Source organism: Peromyscus eremicus, chromosome 6 (genome assembly GCF_949786415.1).
Source record: "Peromyscus eremicus chromosome 6, PerEre_H2_v1, whole genome shotgun sequence".
Classification (NCBI taxonomy): Eukaryota; Metazoa; Chordata; class Mammalia; order Rodentia; family Cricetidae; genus Peromyscus; species Peromyscus eremicus.
Window position 1 is genome coordinate 69,885,759 of NC_081421.1, and position 17,394 is coordinate 69,903,152.

The following is a 17,394-nucleotide window of genomic DNA, read 5'->3' on the forward strand; positions in this document are numbered from 1 at the left end:
TCTATGTGCAGAGTTTGGTGGCTTGGATGGCATTTCCACCATGGCATCTGTTGGGTAAGTAAGGTCCGGAGCCTGTCACAGTGAAAGCAAGACACGCAGAAAGCTGAGGAACTCAATCGGAGCGTCGTGATGTAAAATAAGCCTCAGACAGGCTGTAATCAACTCCAGCGAAAACGACGCTGTAATCCGTGGGAACGAGGAGAAAGCTCATGTCAGATTCCTCCCTGAGTTCCTGAGACTCCATCTGAAGCCATGTGAAGGAGAACACAGCAAAGGCAATTTTTTTAAAACACTGAGGGCAAGAAAAATCTATGCCATTATATGTTGTGGAATAATCTTTTTGTTCACTGTGAAGACATGTCTTTGCCAAGGCACCTTCTGATCGGTTTAATAAAGAGCTGAATGGCCAATAGCTAGGCAGGAAGAGGTTAGGTGGGATTTCCAGGCAGAGAGAGAGAGGAAGAGATGAATCTAGGTGCAGGAGAGACCAGAGGACACCCAGAGGAAACAGGAGGTATGAGGCAGAAGAGAGGTAAAAAGCCATGAGGAAAAATGTAGATTAATACAAATGGGTTAATTTAAGTTATAAGAGCTAGTGGGATAAGCCTAAGCTACAGGCCAAGCTTTCATAATTAATAAGAAGTCTCCATGTTATTATTTGGGAGTTGGCTGGTGGGACAGAAAAAGACTTGTTACAATAATATTTATTTTCTAAAAATGGATCCAGGAAAGGGAAAAAAAAAAAAAAAAAAAAAAAAAAAAAAAAAAGGATCCAGCCTTGATGGCATAGACCTGCCTGAAATTCTAACACTGGAAAAGCTGAGGCAGGAGGATGGGGAGTTCAAGGCCATGTTCTACACACAGGGAACTGAGGTCAGCCTGGGCTATATAAGATCCTACTTTTAAAAAATAACTCATCTAAACAAGGGCATTCCAGGAAATGCTGAGATAATTCACTGAGGGATGGCATACCACCTAAGCCAGGAAGGGAAGAATGTCACTTAAACATGTGGAAAACAAACGGCATGTCAGAAACCCTAAAGCAAGCATTAAGAGAGTTTTAGAAAATAAGCCACCAAAGGACAGAAACAAATCAATGAAAAATAAAATAGAATACATAAACGCTCTAATAGGGCAATTGGACTCCTCCCCCAGAAAAACTTAGATCATTGGTCAAAGGTATAGGGACAAGAAGGGGGACCAAAGCTCATGTCAGATTCCCTGTCTGATTTGTAATCAGAAAATCCTAGACCCAATTTAATTCAACATGTATGTGGTAACAGCGAAATAAATCATTGACACGGGAAAAAAAAATGGCAAAAATGCCTAATATGGTGAAGAACCCCGAGACTGCTGGTGGTTGTTTTGTTATTTAAAAGAGTCTGTGTACGGCTGGTTTCTTCCCTGGCTCTTTGAAAAGAGAACGACTTTTAACTTTTCTTTTCTTGTTTTAATATCATTGTTACTCTTTTGAGTAGGGTCTTACTGCGCACCTCTGGCTGAACTCCCTATGTAGTCCAGGCTGGCCAGGACCACCATTCACAACCTCTCCAAGGGCACCAGCCACAGCAAAGACATTGGAGGACAATGAAGGTGTCCCGACGTCTTGAGAAAGTCAGGGGGTGGGGGCGGCAAACATCAAAACAAAAACAGGAAAAGAAAATGAAAGCAGCAGAGGTTCGAACTTTTCACCTTCCGACCACCACACGCCCTCACTAACCGAGTGAGCCACAGAAGAAAACGAGGGAAGCGTTTCTCACCGCAGCAGGAGAAAGTTTCCAGCTCGGTGCTGGCCGCAGCCACAGCCGTCTGCGTCACAGGCTGCGCAGAGACCTCGCCAACGAGCAGCGGGTTCATCCGCGTCCGCTCGCTTCCAGCCGAGCAGCGGGGGGCCGAGTTACCGCGCAGGCACCCGGGAGAAGCAGCCGCCGTGACCGGTCAGGGCCGGGAGGAACGGGACTGAAGGTCAGCCAATTGTGTGAGCGTCGGTAGCGTCCTCGTCGTTCGGTCGGTGGCTCGCCGTGATCGTATAGTGGTTAGTACTCTGCGTTGTGGCCGCAGCAACCTCGGTTCGAATCCGAGTCACGGCACTATCGCCGTTCTACCCGGCGATCTTTTGCTCCAGCTCTGAGCTCATTTCTAGCCACAGATCTCCCCGCCAGCGCCCCCCGGTGCTCTGGGGAGCACAAACACCGGACACTGCTCTCCCCCAAGATCTGGGATGGGCGACAACACTCCTCCCATGCCCCTCCTCCCCTCGGTCACCTACAATAGCACGCCAGCCGGCGGCACCCTTACTCTGGCGCCCGCGGGCACTCACAGCCGCGTGTTTCCAGCATCGCCGAGAACATGGTGCGTGAAATGGAAATGAACGTCTTCAGACTCATCCCTACAGCCTACAGCGGTTGTCAGCACTCAAGAGTTCCCCTCGTTCGCATTTGTGTACTAACAGAAGTACTGGAGCATCTTTCAATAAAAATGGTTTTTAAAAGTCGGCATCTGGACCAAGTTACTGTGAATTCCCCTCATCCCAGCAAGGTCGGGGAGGGGGTAGAGAGGAAGCGGGGACAGGGAGAGGGAGCCATGGTGTGCCTACGAAGGTCAGAGGACAGTTTTCAGAGTTGAAGGAACTCATTCGCCAGGCTTGCAGGGCGCGAGTCCTAAAGTCATCCACCTTAAAAAGTGAGGGTCCAAGGCTGACTTAAAGCTCGAATTCCTGATCCTCCTGCCTTGGACCCTATGTAGGATTACAGACATTAGCCCACAAGCCAGGCAGAGTTTTATTCCTTGATAGTAACATGAACAAAGGTATCTCCTCTGTCCCCTCCTGGCTTTTCCCACGCCTCATACCCCTCCTGCCTTGGGAGTCTGTCCACTTTCCTGTGATTATCACTCCCTCTGTGGTGTCCTTTCTGGTTTGGAATGTGTCTTAGTCAGTGTTCTATTGCTGTGAAGAGGTGCCATGACCACGTCAACTCTTATAAAGGAATACATTTAAACTCTGAAACATTTAAACTTACAATTCAGAGGTTTAGTCTATCATCATCATGGTGGGACATGGCGGCATGCAGGCAGACATGGTGCTGGAGACGGAGCTGAGACTTCTACACCTGGATCCTCAGGCAGCAGGAAGGAAGAGTGAGCCAGTGGGTCTAGCTTGAGCTTCTGAAACCTCAAAGCCCACCCCAGGTGACACAATTTCTCCAACAAGGCCACACCTCCTAATAGTGCCACTTCCTAGGCGTCTATGGGGGCCAGTTTCATTCAAACCATCATGTAGTCGGGTGGCGGTATGTGTCTGTTCCATCACACTGGCGGTCCATCTTGGGGCCTAGAGCGTACTGAGTACCTGCTCCAACACGGAGCTACTCCTCCATCCTTACTTTGGTCTCATTGATGAGTGTGACCACAGGACATGAACGAAGAGGTGCTTCTGTTTGTATTGTGTGAAGCGTTGTGGAAAAGCTGGGCCCACCAGCCACTCTAAAGCAGAAGAAAGGGTTTGTGGCCCAGAAGACTTCTTCCTTCCTTACAGGAAAGAGTCCTTACATCCAGTGCTAAACTTACCAGATCCAACACTGTAGCCCGATCTAGCCTTGAAATGCCTGTGTAGCCCAGTGAGTGTGGCCTTGATCTTACAGCGATCCTCTTGCCTCAGCGTACCAGACTCTAGGATTATAGCCATGAACCATCACCTCCAGCTAACTTATTTCGTTGAAATCATTCTCTGTGTGCCTTTTAAAAAATATTTATTATTTTAAAAATTATGTCTATGGGGGGTTATGGGGGCACATATGTGTCTGTACCAGCGAAGGCTATAAGGGCATCAATTATAACCCATCTGATGTGAGTGCCAAGACCTGAACTTGGGTCCTGTGGAAGAGCAGAATTGCTGGTCTTTCTGCTTCTGCCCCCCAAGATCCAGTATTTCAGGCAGACTTCCAAATTCAGCTCCATTTTTTTTTATACATTTTTTCCTAGGTGCTATTTAGCATATCTTTGCATAACTACATATCACCATCTCCTTGAAGTACTTTGCCACTAGATTTTAAGGTTTGACCTATGACACACATCAAATTAACTTTTGAGTGTGGCTGGGGATCAAACCCAGGACCATGTACATGCCAGGCAAGCACTGAACCACTTTAGACCCACAGCCTCAAATTAACTTTTATGTTAGTGTTCAACAGAAATAAAGTTGATGACATTTTTGCTCTCCAACATGGACATTGAGTTAAGTTGTTCCAACATCATTTATTAAAGCTGGTTTCTTTCCCTCACTGAGCTATTAGAGCTGAAAACCAGTTGATCAAGTAGCTGTGGGTTGGTTTCAATTCTTTTTTTTTTTTTTTTTTGGTTTCAATTCTTATTATTCACCCATTTATGTATCTGTGCCTCCTGTTGCTACTCACCCATTGCCTAGTCTAAAATGGCTTCCAGTACGTCTTTTGTTTGTTTGTTTGTTTGTTTTTCGAGACAGGGTTTCTATGTATAGCTTTGTGCCTTTCCTAGAACTCACTCTGTAGGCCAGGTTGGCCTCGAACTCACAGAGATCCACCTGCCTCTGCCTCCCGCGTGCTGGGATTAAAGGCGTGCGCTACCACCACCCAGCTCCAGTACGTCTTAAAGTCAAGCAGTTTGTCAGTTTTCTCCAATGGGCATTCCTGGGCATGGCAGCCACACTCCATGGCAGCCACATTCCAGGGCAGCCACACTCCATGGCAGCCACACTCCAGGGCAGCCACACTCCAGGGCAGGCCCCATGCCCAGGAATAGCTGTCCAGCAAAATATGAATCCTCATTTGTTTGTTTTGTTTTGTTCTGACATCTCTTGTCTTATTGTGGTTTTGTTTGTCTGTTTTGATTTTTGGTATTTTGTTTGGAAGAACATGAGAGAGAAAAAACATGAACTTGGGTGGGTGGGGAGGATTTGGGAGGAGTTGTGGAAAGAAAAAACATAATAAAAATATGTTGTATGAAAAAATTGTACCATCCTGTCTGGCTGTATTATACAGATCAAAATATTCTGGGACCTTACCTTTCCCACTCGTTGTGAGCTACATGCCTTCCAATATGGGCTAGTTGTCCCCTGTGGCCAAAAACTCTAGACCTTTAATAAAGAAGAAAATGAAAGTTTTGCAGTCCTTTGATTTTTAGGGAGTTTCTTCATCTCTAAGGTGTGAGAGTGCACAGATTGTTTAGGATGTCCTGTTCTTTCTGGGTAGATTGCAGCAGACTGCGTGTGTCTGCCTCCACTCCAAGTCCGTGTGTTGAAACCCCAACCGATGATGCAAGGGAATTAGGAGGTGGAGTTAATTCACAATAATTAGATCATGAGTGAGATGGCTCTGGGACTGTGCTCATGTAGGAGGAGACCTAGAGGATTCTCGGACTCTCTTTGCCCTGTGTGGAAAGGAGCATGTAGCACTACAGTCCCAGAGAGGCCTTTGCCGTAACCCTAGGGGGCCAGGCAAGGATGCACTTACTTACAGACCAACATGTGATGACGTTTGGGTGAATCCTAAGTTGAAATGGAGACCCCAAGGTGTTGGAGATTTAGGCCTACCTCAGGCAAGGACAGGCACTAAGTTCTGGATCAATCTGGTAGCCTGTATCGCTCAGATTCCCATCCTGCTGTCATTTGAAATCTGCTTGCTTTTCTTTCATTTTGCTCTTCTCCCTGTCTCCACCCCCACCCCACCCCCTGTAGGCCTTGTCAGGCTGATCCCCAGTAAATCTTTCTTCTTTTCTACCCACAGAGAGGTCTAGTTCGGTAGTTTCTCTGTGCCATTGCTTACACTCACTTTATCCTTTTGGAATGGAGATGTTTATGGTTTACCACTTTCGAGTTTTTTATTTCATAGTTAAGAATGTCTTGAGTCTCAAAAGCAACTGAGCTTCAGAACAGTGTTGGAATTGTTGAGACTACGGGACTCTTGAGGTTGAATTGAATGCACTATGAAATGACTCTTCTGGAGGAGGGGCAGAATGTTCTGGCTTGAATGCAAAGTATACCCTCCAGGCTCGTGGGATGGAGCACTTGCTCCCCGTTAAGGGGCTATCCAGAGAGGTTGCCATCTTCGTCATGGTCATCGTCCAGTCGTTCCCCCCTCACCCCCCCCCGCCCCACCCCAGAATGCGAATGAGCCAGTGCCAGAGGCGAGCCCTGTGGGTGCTCTGCCTTCCTCACTACAGTGCTCTGCATCCTCTGAAACGGGGACAGAAGCAGGGTGCTCTTTCCTTAGGGTGCTCTTTCCTTAGGGTGCTCTTTCCTTAGGGTGCTCTTTCCTTAGGGTGCTCTTTCCTTAGGGTGCTCTTTCCTTAGGGTGCTCTTTCCTTAGGGTGCTCTTTCCTTAGGGTGCTCTTTCCTTAGGGTGCTCTGTTGGGTATTCTGTCACATCGGCAAGGAAGGAAAGTGGTACGATCGGAGATACAGAGCGGAGGAAGCATAAGCTAGAATCAGCAAGCTGAAATCCAGGGCTGGATCTGGGCACCTGACTTTGGAGGACACTGATGGGCGCACACAGACAGGAAAGTCGCTGGAAATAGCAGACAGTTTAAGGGCATTTTATAGTTTTCATTTACATGCAATTCTTTTTTCCCATTTTTGTAAATATAGCACAGGTGATTTTGATATGTATTCAATGTTTGCATATTTTGTTTGTTTGTTTGCTTTTTATGTTTTCCAAGGCAGGGTTTCTCTGTGTGCTCCCAGCTATCCTGAGATTCATTCTGTAGACCAGGCTGACCTCAACTCAGAGATCCACCTGCCTCTATCTCCTGAGTGCTGGAATTAGAAACATATGCCACCACACCCATCAAGTTAAATATATTTTTGCAATATACTCTTGTATCCCCAATTTTAGATCAAAGAACTCTCAGAGGCAGTAGAGTTGCAAAGTACAAATCTTTATCACGATGCTGGGCCTACTCACTCTGCACTGGAATAGGAGAAGATCGGTGGCAATACTGGGATACACAGACATTGTATTCCAATACACAGCATTGACAGAGAATACAGAGATGTTGGGTTCAACCATAGCTCAACAGATCAGGACAGACAAGATGTCCCCAAAACCACAAAAGCAGAACTGCCTGTTTACAAAAGAGTTTAAACCAAGGGTCAGCCGATTGGAACGGCAGCACGTTTACAGTCTTAAGATTAGGACATTTGGTGTCATTTGATTAATGTGACAGGTTTCACAACCTCATGGTGTTTACTGTCTCTAAGGTTACAACCCCACTGTGACAGGTTTTACAAGTCCATGTTTTTGTTGTGGGATATTTGTACACTGTGTGAAGATGTGTTGCTGTGATTGGTGTAATAAAGAGCTGAATGGCCAATAGCTAGGCAGGAGAGGCTAGGCGGGATTTCCCGAGAGAGAGAGAGAGAGAGAGAGAGAGAGAGAGAGAGAGAGAGAGAGAGGAAGAGGAGGAGGAATCCAGGCACGTGGATTTCACCAGAGACTCGGAAGAAGTCAGACACAGGGTACAGAACAGAGGTAACTAAGCCACATGGCAGAATGTAGATGAAAAGAAACAGGTTAATTTAAGTTTTAAGAGCTACTGTAACAACTCTAAGCTAATGGTCAGGCTTTCCTAATCAATAACAAGTCTCTGTGTCCTTATTTGTGGATTGGCGGACCTGATGAGAAAGTACAAGTGCAAATGTTTTATCTCCTGCTTTAGTTAGAGAGATTCAGTGGATCCTTTAGCAACCGTGGGTGTGGCCAGATCCAGGTGAGGACCTGAACTCGTAACACATGTGACAAAAACAGCTGCTGTCCAAGCAGACTCCCTCTTCTGCTCCTGCTGGACGCGGCCCTGGCTCCATTGTAACTCGGTGTGGAGGTTTGCTGCGTGTGGTTATGTATTTCGCTTAAGCATTTCCCTGTTGTAAATGATTTCTCAGGATGCCCTGTGAGATTTGTAAAACCTTAGAGATCTTCCTCTGTACAAGTGTTATACGATCCCGTGTACAGCAGGTTCACTGGTCTGTTTAACTTTAGGAAACATTTAGGGCCTCAGGCCAACTGCCGCCTTGGTCAGTCTGCAAACCTCGGCACTGTCCTTTGAGACCCCAAAGCCATCCTTGCGTTACCGAGGTCTCCTCAACTCTAGACATACCTTCTTTTTCTTTTCATGAAGGTACTATAATGGAAGCAGTTCTGCAAATTTAAATGATTTATAAACAGAGTAAAATTATTTTTAAAACAACAACAAAAAATAGAACACTTTGTCGTTCTTGCTTTTCCAGTGCTGGGTACTGAACACTTAAACTTGCTTAAGGCCCTTCAAACCTTGAAAGAGTCTCTTGTCCCCTCTCTGGTGTGAGCAGTGGTCTGTTTGTAAGTCTCCAGTTCTTAGAAATGACAGTCTAGTCGGCTGTAAATGAGTGGGAAGAGCTGTAAGATTTGAAGTCTGGAGCTTTCGTGAAACCACAGAGAGCACTCAAAGTCAAGCAACTCCACGTTTGGTTTGAATTTCTTCCTTGGCTTCTGTGCTTTTCACATGCACCAAACCTGCGTTTAGTTGCCAGACGACCTTCTCAGTGGATGTTCTGAATAGTTGAGTCAGTGGCAATTGAAAGAACAGGGATGAGCGGACCAGCCTCAGCAGTTTCGGGGGTCCACCCCCGAAGGACGGGATACCTGGAAGGCGCAGTAACGACTCAGAGACAGTGCTCGGGCAAGCTGACAGGTCACTTCCGGCTTCTGCAGTTGCTGAGTAGCTTCTGCTACAGCTTCTGCTTTTGCCTTGGTAACCTCAGTCTTTTATTATCATAAGCAAGGGGAAACAGAAAGGAAAGGGGAAATCACCCAATTCGGAATATTCTCATGATTCCAAAGGCTATTCTTAGAAAATCACCAATATATTCTTCATCGTCTTTGATTAAACACAGGAACTATCCCAGACTTAACACCAAAGCAAGCATAATCTATTTTTTATTATTGATGATTATACAGTGTTCTGTGTACTTGACTCAGAGGCTAGCAACATGCAATTTTGCAAAAAAGGATAAAAATAAGAACAATGTTTAATGTACCAGACAGTCATTTCCTTCTCACACAGCCTGCTCCGACCTCAAAACCCCTGCAGATGCCTAAGTTCCTCCTCAGCCTTCTGCAAACACTAAGCCCAGTGACTGGTGGGCCACAATGACTTCAGACAAGAAATCTGTCCCTGCAAATCAGCAGCTTCTGTCCTTCTGTATCCCAACAGTTCCAAGGAAGACCTGATCCAATTTTCAGAGCTTCCATAAAAGGAAGCTCACCTTTTCTGGCAGTTCTTTTCAATCTAGGAATCCAATAAAACTTACAGCAATCACTCCATCCATTGCCACATTGTCTCCACACTCCTTCAGGAAGAATAAAAAATGTCTGGATTAGAGTTGTCATCTCCCTTTCTTGGTGGAGGCCACCATTTTCCTCCTATTCTAGGTTCCCACACTTCTAGTTTGTCATCCCATCTATATGTTACTCCATCCACAGTCTTCAGCCAATACCCCTTAGGGTCTCAAGTTTTACACAATGCTTGGAATATCCTCAGAAACTGAATTATTCATCATGGCCAAATTGAATCCAGTGTGTTAATACACCATACCATGTGCTATAATTACCACACATTCAGTAAGTACAATTTATCCAAGCCTGAAAAGCTCCCCCAGGCTGCAGGTTCTTTCCCATGACCTGCATTGACCTCAGCCTTATCATCTCTGTATAATTTCCTGTGAAATTTACTTCACTCCTTTCCTGTATCACAGAAATCACCATTGATCTAGGAACACAGAAGATCAGATAGAAGAAAAAGACTAGCATTACAAGAAGTAATTATATGGAGGAGAACATGACATGTGCACCCCATAAAGCATGACCTTGGGACATGTAGGCATTTCTGCCTTGGACCTCTAGAGGCATGCTAAGCAGAAGATCTGGAACACACGGAGGGGTGATGGTCCACAATCTCGGGTCCCTCATCTCCAATCTCTGCTGGCAGCATGTCAGGCATCTTATATGCCATCCCTGGCACAGAGAAACAGTTGCTAGGAAACAACTCTTCCCTTATTTTTTGTTTTCCCTCCAGACATATGCTGTTAACTTTTTTTCTTTGAAACCCAACCTTACAATCTTACTGTTTTCATGACAAAATCAACTTAGAGCTGGATCACTTGGCCCTTTCTCTTCTTGTCTCCTCCCAGTTCAAAGTCCTTGCATAGCAAGCATCCTCTTAGGTCTGCAGTCCGGCTCTGGGCACACTCTTCTTTGGAGGCTTTTATATATATAGTTGAGGAAAATATGCTCAGTTGGCCACTTAGGTTCCCTGTCAGAAAGACACTAATCTTCACCCTTCTAGTACTAGGTCTGGTGAGTTTTAGGAAAGTTCAGCCTGCTTGCAGGTGTGCTATCCAATCAGGAAGCAGTTACATTTCTGTAAAGATGCTATCATTTGTGTGTTTTAAGCAGGATAACTACAGTGGTTCCGAGTATATTCTTAGGAGCCAGGATGGCTAAGTTCATATTCAGTGTTTCATGTCCAATTTCATAAGCTGACTGACCTTGAACCAAAGGTTGCTTCAAGTCCCTGTCCCCTTTCCCTTATTTACCTTTCCAGGCATCCTGGGTTCACAAGTGCCCATCGGAAATGGAAAAGTGGGCTTTTCCATTCTGCCAGCCAGTTCCCATATAATCACATGGAAACTTATTAATTATAAATGCTCAGCCAATAGCTTAGGCTTATCTCCAGCCGTCTCTTACAACTTAAGTCAACCCATTTCTATTACTCTATACGTTACCACAAGGCTCGATTCTCTCATCTATGAACTTCCCATGTTTTGTTTGCATCTGGCTTGAGACTCCTCAGACTCCGCCCTTCTTCTTCCCAGCATTCTCTCTGCCCCCAAAATCCCACCTAGCTCTCAGCTAATCAGCTTTTTATTAACAATGAGAGCAACACATTTTCACATTGTGCAGAAGGATTATTCCACCCCATATTTTGTCTAATAAGAAAGGAAGGTTTGAAGGACATGCAGAGATGACTGGCCACACTACAGGAAGCCCATGAACTGTGGACTGGTGGCTGTGGAGCCCCCATGGGACTGGACTAGGCCCTCCGGATATGGAAGACGGTTGTTTGGCTCGAACTGTTTTGGGGGGCACCCAGGCAGGGGGATCAGGATCTGTCCCTGGTACATGGGCAGGCTGTTGGGAGCCTGGTGACTGTGAAGTGACGCCTTGTGCAGCCTTGGTGCAGTGGGAAGGGTCTTGGACCTGCCTAGGCTCAGTGTGCTGGGCTCTGATGACTCCCCATGGGAGACCTTGATTTGGGGGATGTGGGGATGTGGTGTGGCTTGGGAGAGAGGGCTGGGGGGTGGGAGGAGGGAGGAGGGAGGATCTGTGGGTGGTATGTGGAGTGAATAGAAAATTTCTTTTTTTTTTTTTTTTGGTTTTTTGAGACAGGGTTTCTCTGTGTAGCTTTGTGCGCCTTTCCTGGAACTCACTTTGTAGACCAGGCTGGCCTCAAACTCACAGAGATCCGCCTGGCTCTGCCTCCCGAGTGCTGGGATTAAAGGCGTGCGCCACCACCGCCCGGCCGAAAATTTCTTAATGAAGAAAAATGAAAAAAATATTTTAAACAGCAGTGAAAACAGAAAAAAAGGAAAGGAAGATTTTAACTTTAACACAGTAAAATTATATACAACAAATATAGGTATCAAGCAAGAATTACAGTTACAATATCCAATCTATTTGTATCTGCAAATTTAGAAAAAATATTCTATTATTTATCTTATATTTGTGAGCTCAAACAAAGAAAAACAAACTAACAAACAAAAACTAAAAACCCTTCATAAGCACAGGTACTACTTAATGTTTTCCTTAGTTATGATAAAAAGTAAATTTGATAAAAAAAAAAAAAACTTAAAATGGGAAATGTACAGAGAGTCTGATCCTGTATGTTATTGTGTTGTCTTTAGATTTTCTGATTGCTGATGAAGGAACCACAGCTACTAAGACACACAGGATTATGAAGACTCCTGGGTTAATACACTTCAAAAATTCTTGACTTCAAAATGGGAGTCAAAAGATGTATTACTTTAGGGAAGAGGTTATGCTTTTATTTCCACAGGAAATGCCAGCCTGTGGATTCATTCCAGGTTGATATGGATCAGGTTTGATCAGGTAAGACCCCATGAAAATCCTGCTTACAGGAATAAACCTAAAAAAAGCTACAAGACAAGTAACATATATTTTACCTGCTCAAACATAAAACAAAAATCATCTTTGGCTGACTTGTGTGTAACACACAGTCTATACTTGTATTAATGCAGATATGTATGTTACCTTTAAAAGTTTATGTGTTTTCAGAGCAAGAGGACCAGACACCAAGAAAAACAGATAGCCCAAATGATCCAGCATCTCAGAGCATCTCTTCTGTGCCCCTCTGTCTCTGTGGCTCTCTGTCTCTGTGCCCCTCTGTCTCTGTGGCTCTCTGTCTCTGTGCCCCTCTGTCTCTGTGCCCCTCTGTCTCTGTGCCCCTCTGTCTCTGTGCCCCTCTGTCTCTGTGCCCCTCTGTCTCTGTGCCCCTCTGTCTCTGTGGCTCTCTGTCTCTGTGGCTCTCTGTGCCCCTCTGTCTCTGTGCCCCTCTGCCTCTGTGGCTCTCTTCCTCCTCCATCTTTAGATCCCTTTTCTCTCTCCAGTGTCTCTGTTCGCTGCTCTCGGAGTCAGCTGCTGTCTCTCGCTATCTACGCCTGCTCCCATCTGATCCACTGCAGAGTCCATGTCATGATCACCAGCTGGGTCCCTAAACATCTTCCTTCCAGTTTGGGAACCTGCTTCATGTACCACAAAAAACCAAGAACATGAGGGGACAGATTGCCAGGACCAGTTGTCCCTGCTCTAGTCCTGAATCTCTGCCTGTCCTACTGATCTCTTCTCCTCCTTACTGTAGTTGGATTTTTCTCTGGGCTTCCAGCTCACAAAAAGCAATATGGAGACTTTTTATTAATTACAAAAGTTCGACCTTAACTTAGGCTTGTCCCCAACTAGCTCTTATGGCTTAAATTAACCCATTCATATTAATCAACATCCTATCACGTGACGTTACCTCTCTTCCACCTTGCGCCTCCTGTTTCTTCTCCATGCCTCCATCTCTCTCAGCTCCGGCAGTGCTTGGACTTTGTGGGTATGCCCGATAGAGCCTTTTCAGACAAGATTCACTGCGGTAGGAAACAGGCCTTCAAAGTGGATGGAGTTTTCCAACACAGGGTGTAGGGATAAAATGGCCCAAAGAAACGCAGCGTGTACCTGCCTGCCCTAACAGTATTGCCTGCCACCACAGCTTCAACCCACTGTTGACTTTAGACCAGCCTTACAGCCTAGACTCCATCCCGGGACTCTCCTGGGAGCGCCAGGCCATCAGCACCAGGTTGGGAGTGCAGAGGCATCCTGTGCAATGGACTGAACTGGTTTCCCTGCTTCCCAGCGTGGTGATAGTTCTGTGTGGACTAAACAGCCCCTACCATGTAACCATCCTATCAGATACACACATGTGCAAACACACGGAGGCAAACATACACTGTTGATTCTGCCCCTCTACGGAATCCTGCTGTCTTCGTCACTTTTCTTTTTGCTGTGACAAGATACTAGACGAGAAGCAAGTTAAGGGGGAGAGACCTAATTTTGTTCATGGTCTGAGGGTATATTCCATCATGGCAGGGAAGACCCAGCATCCAGTGTCAGGCAATGGATCACACTGTATATGCAGTAGGGTATGTGTGGGAGAGAGAGACAGAGAGACAGAGAGAGACAGAGACAGAGAGAGACAGAGAGAGAGAGAGAGACAGAGAGAGAGAGAGAGAGAGAGAACACTGGTACTAAGCTGACTTCTACTTCTTCCTCTCTAATTTTCCCTTTGGTCTGTGATCTGAGTTGAGATGGTGCTGCACACATTCAGGATAGGCTTTCTCTCAGTCAGACCTTTCTGGAAACACCCTTACAGGCAGGCCTAGAGAGGTATGTCCTAGAGGATTCTAAGCCTATGCCAAGTTGACACTGAAGGTTAAGCACACCTCTGCCAAGTTCTCTCGGCCTTCAACACGTCTACCCCAGGACAGTATTTATTTGAGTCTCTCTGTCTCCCCTTGGTTCTCCACATGGGGAGAATCAAGCCAGCCAATCACAAAATCTGTCCCTTCAGCTGTGGCTGGAACACAGCACAAGGCACTGAGCGTTGACTGGTGGAGTTGGGAAGCGCTCTATTTGGATTCCACACTGCAGAGTCAGGACCTTATAAAACTGTGTTTAGGTTACGTCTTCAGTACTCATCAGCGCCACAGACTCTGCTGCAGAGGGGAGACTTTTCTGCTTGCTCTCCCTGCTGTCTCCTGGGCTGGGGCATCCCAGAACCCCAAGTCCCCAGTAGGTGAGCTTCTCACAGTTCAGGGGACCCGCTACAGCATTCACTGTGGGATCTTCTGCCCATTGCAAGGAAAGTTGATTAGCATACTAGCCTCAAAACTGCTCATATGACATCTTTTTTACTTTATTTTCAAGACAGGGTTTCTCTGTGTAGCTTTGGAGCCTGTCCTGGATCTCGCTCTGCAGACCAGGCTGGCCTCGAACTCACAGAGATCCGCCTGGCTCTGCCTCCCGAGTGCTGGTTTAAAGGTATGCACCGCCACTGCCCGGCTGGCACCCCTGGCAAGTTAAATGTTTTTGCAATATGCATTTACAGAAAAAGGATGATCATATTTCAAATATTCATCTGTGACAAACCTGACCTCCTTCAAGTTGTCCTCTTACCGCCACACCAACTATAGCCTGCACGAGCACACTGTACACACACACACACACACACACACACACACACACACACACACACGTAATTACCAAAAGTTTTTGTATTCTTTGAAAGTTTCACTCATTTTCACAATGTATTTTGATCATATCTGTGATGGCTAATTTTTGTTGTCAACTGGACTACATCTGAAATGAACTAGAACTCAAGTTGCTAGGCATGTCTGGGAGGGATTTTAAAAAAAATCAGATCATTTGAAGCAGGAAGACACACCCCAAATTGTGGCCACACCTTCTAGAGGCAGCCTACAAAAAGGGCCTGGACGAAAGAAACTGCACTTAGCCTGTTTGTCCTCACTCTCCACCCTGTGCCGTTGCTGTGACAGGTGTTAAATCCACCTTCTCCAGCATTCCAACATAGACTGAAGAGCAGCCCCCTCCAGGGGTCTCTTCTCAGGCTTCCAGGACCAGACTGGGACCGCAGAGACATCCCGCCTCCCGGACTGACCGAGGACCGGATTCTTGGCAGACAGCCATTGCTGGACTACTCAGAACACGACCGTTAACCAGTTTAACAAATTCCCTTTTAATATACATTTTTCTCCCATCCTATCAGTCCTGTTCCTTTAGAGAACCTCAATATACTATTTGGCTCACGACTACTTCCCTCCAACCCCCTCTAGATGGGGTAGGGGATACTAGAGGACACACCCCATTTTATGAGGTTTTTTTTTCTTTTTAATTTTACAAGTTTTATTACAAAATATCACAACACCTGCCTTCACTTAAGTTCTCTCTCCCCATATCTGGTGAGCCTTTGGACAGATGGGGACTCTCTTGGCGTGGTATCTTCCAACAAACCCACGGTACGCTTCACTGAGGCGCACTAATGGCTGCTGCACTCGGAAACCTCAAGTCAGTTTTGAAATGCTGGGCGATCTCTCTCGTCAACTTCTGGAAATGCAGCTTCCAGGTAACAACAGTTCAGTGGATTTCCAGTAACCACGAATCTGTGGAAGAGACAGGATCCTGCGCCTGTAGCTATGAGGTTTCTTCACCCCTCAAGTAGAAGGCGCACTGTTTCTGGCAGCCTTTCTGCCCAGTTGTTTGCGGGGTGGAGACTTTCCCTTCCATGGACTTCGGAATGCTTGGCTTGGTTCGGGGGGAAAAAACGAAGTCTGAGGGCTTTCTGTGACCACCGCAACTCTGATAGCCGAGGAGCTGAGCAGGAAGATGCTATAGCAAACCACCGAAGATTCTGCGCCCCTAGTCACCTTTAGAACTGTTATTAATAACCTGCTGAGTGCAATTAGTGCTGCCCATACGCACGTGGGTGTGGGGGCCCGAAGACCCACCATGAACCCAGCACCGAAGGAGAGTGGCTCATTCCAGAGAAGCCATCAACTTCTGATCCTTGCTCCTTTACAGATGATGCCTCCAAAGCGGTTTCTTTGCTTTTTAATATTTACCTAGTGGTCACAAGGATGACACAAGATGGTCAATCAATAACTATTTATGCAGCTAAGATAGCCCAAGACAACCTGGCTGCCGACTTGTACCAGCACACTGATCACAGGAATCCCAATCAGCCAATGGGCCTGAAAAACCGCACAGAGCTGTGGCTGGTTCTGGAAACTTGAGTCTGCAGTTCCCCTTGTTGGCCGAGGATCACGCTATGGACATGGGGGGTGGGGCATGATTGTATGTCCCTCGTGCTGAAGGACTCATTCTAGGATGTGCCATAGACAAGGCTGTATAGGCAGGGAAGCAGTCTTCAAGAGAAAAGGAAATGGTTGGTAAACCATAAAAGGAAGACATCTGTGGACTAGATTGTCAAATGCGCTTAGGTATCAGGATCTGGGTTTGATTTCTATCTTTGATTCTTTTCCACCTGCAGTCTAACATTGACCTACGACTCAACACTGGAGTGGTACACCTAAGGTTAAAATAATCAAGAACATAGAATGATCTAAACAAAGACACCGGGTTAGAGAGATGGCTCAGAGGGTAAGGGCCCTTGCCGTTCTTCCAGAGGACCTGAGTTCAACTCCCAGCACCCACATCAGGTGACTCACAATCACCTGTAATTCCCCCTCCAAGGGATCCCAGGCCTCTGGCTGCTGGAGGCATGTACACATGCCACCAACCCCTTACTGGTACACATGTACATATACATAATTTAAACAAATCTATTTATTTTAAAAAGGAAGCAAAGACAACTGATAATAGAAACCGGTACTTCAATCAACTAAAAAATGTATTTTTTAAACCATATTGAATATATTTTTTCATGGCTAGCCAGGCTGGCCTCAAACTCACACAAACCCACCTGCCTCTTCTTCCCAAGTACCGAAGTTAATAACTTTTCCACCTGATTGCCTCAGTATTTTACCAAATTTTAGTTTGAGGAATAAAGAGAAAGTCACATTACAGACAAAAATCACATAACAATATAGTTGTTTGGTTTGGTTTGGTTTGGTTTATAGGACTTGCTGATTTGCCTTTTGAGACAGTCTCACTTTGTAGCCCTGGCTAGCCTAGAACTCACTTTGTAGACCAGGTTAGCCTCAAACTCACACAAATCCATTTGCCTCTACTTCTG

The 17,394-nt window shown here is 45.9% G+C and overlaps 1 non-coding gene across 1 annotated transcript; it reads left to right on the forward strand.

Moving 5' to 3' along the window:
• Positions 1-2,018: 2,018 nt before the first annotated feature.
• Trnah-gug (transfer RNA histidin (anticodon GUG)) lies at positions 2,019-2,090 on the forward strand. Its single transcript has one exon. It is a non-coding gene; the product is annotated as a tRNA-His (tRNA).
• The last annotated feature ends 15,304 nt before the right edge of the window (positions 2,091-17,394 follow it).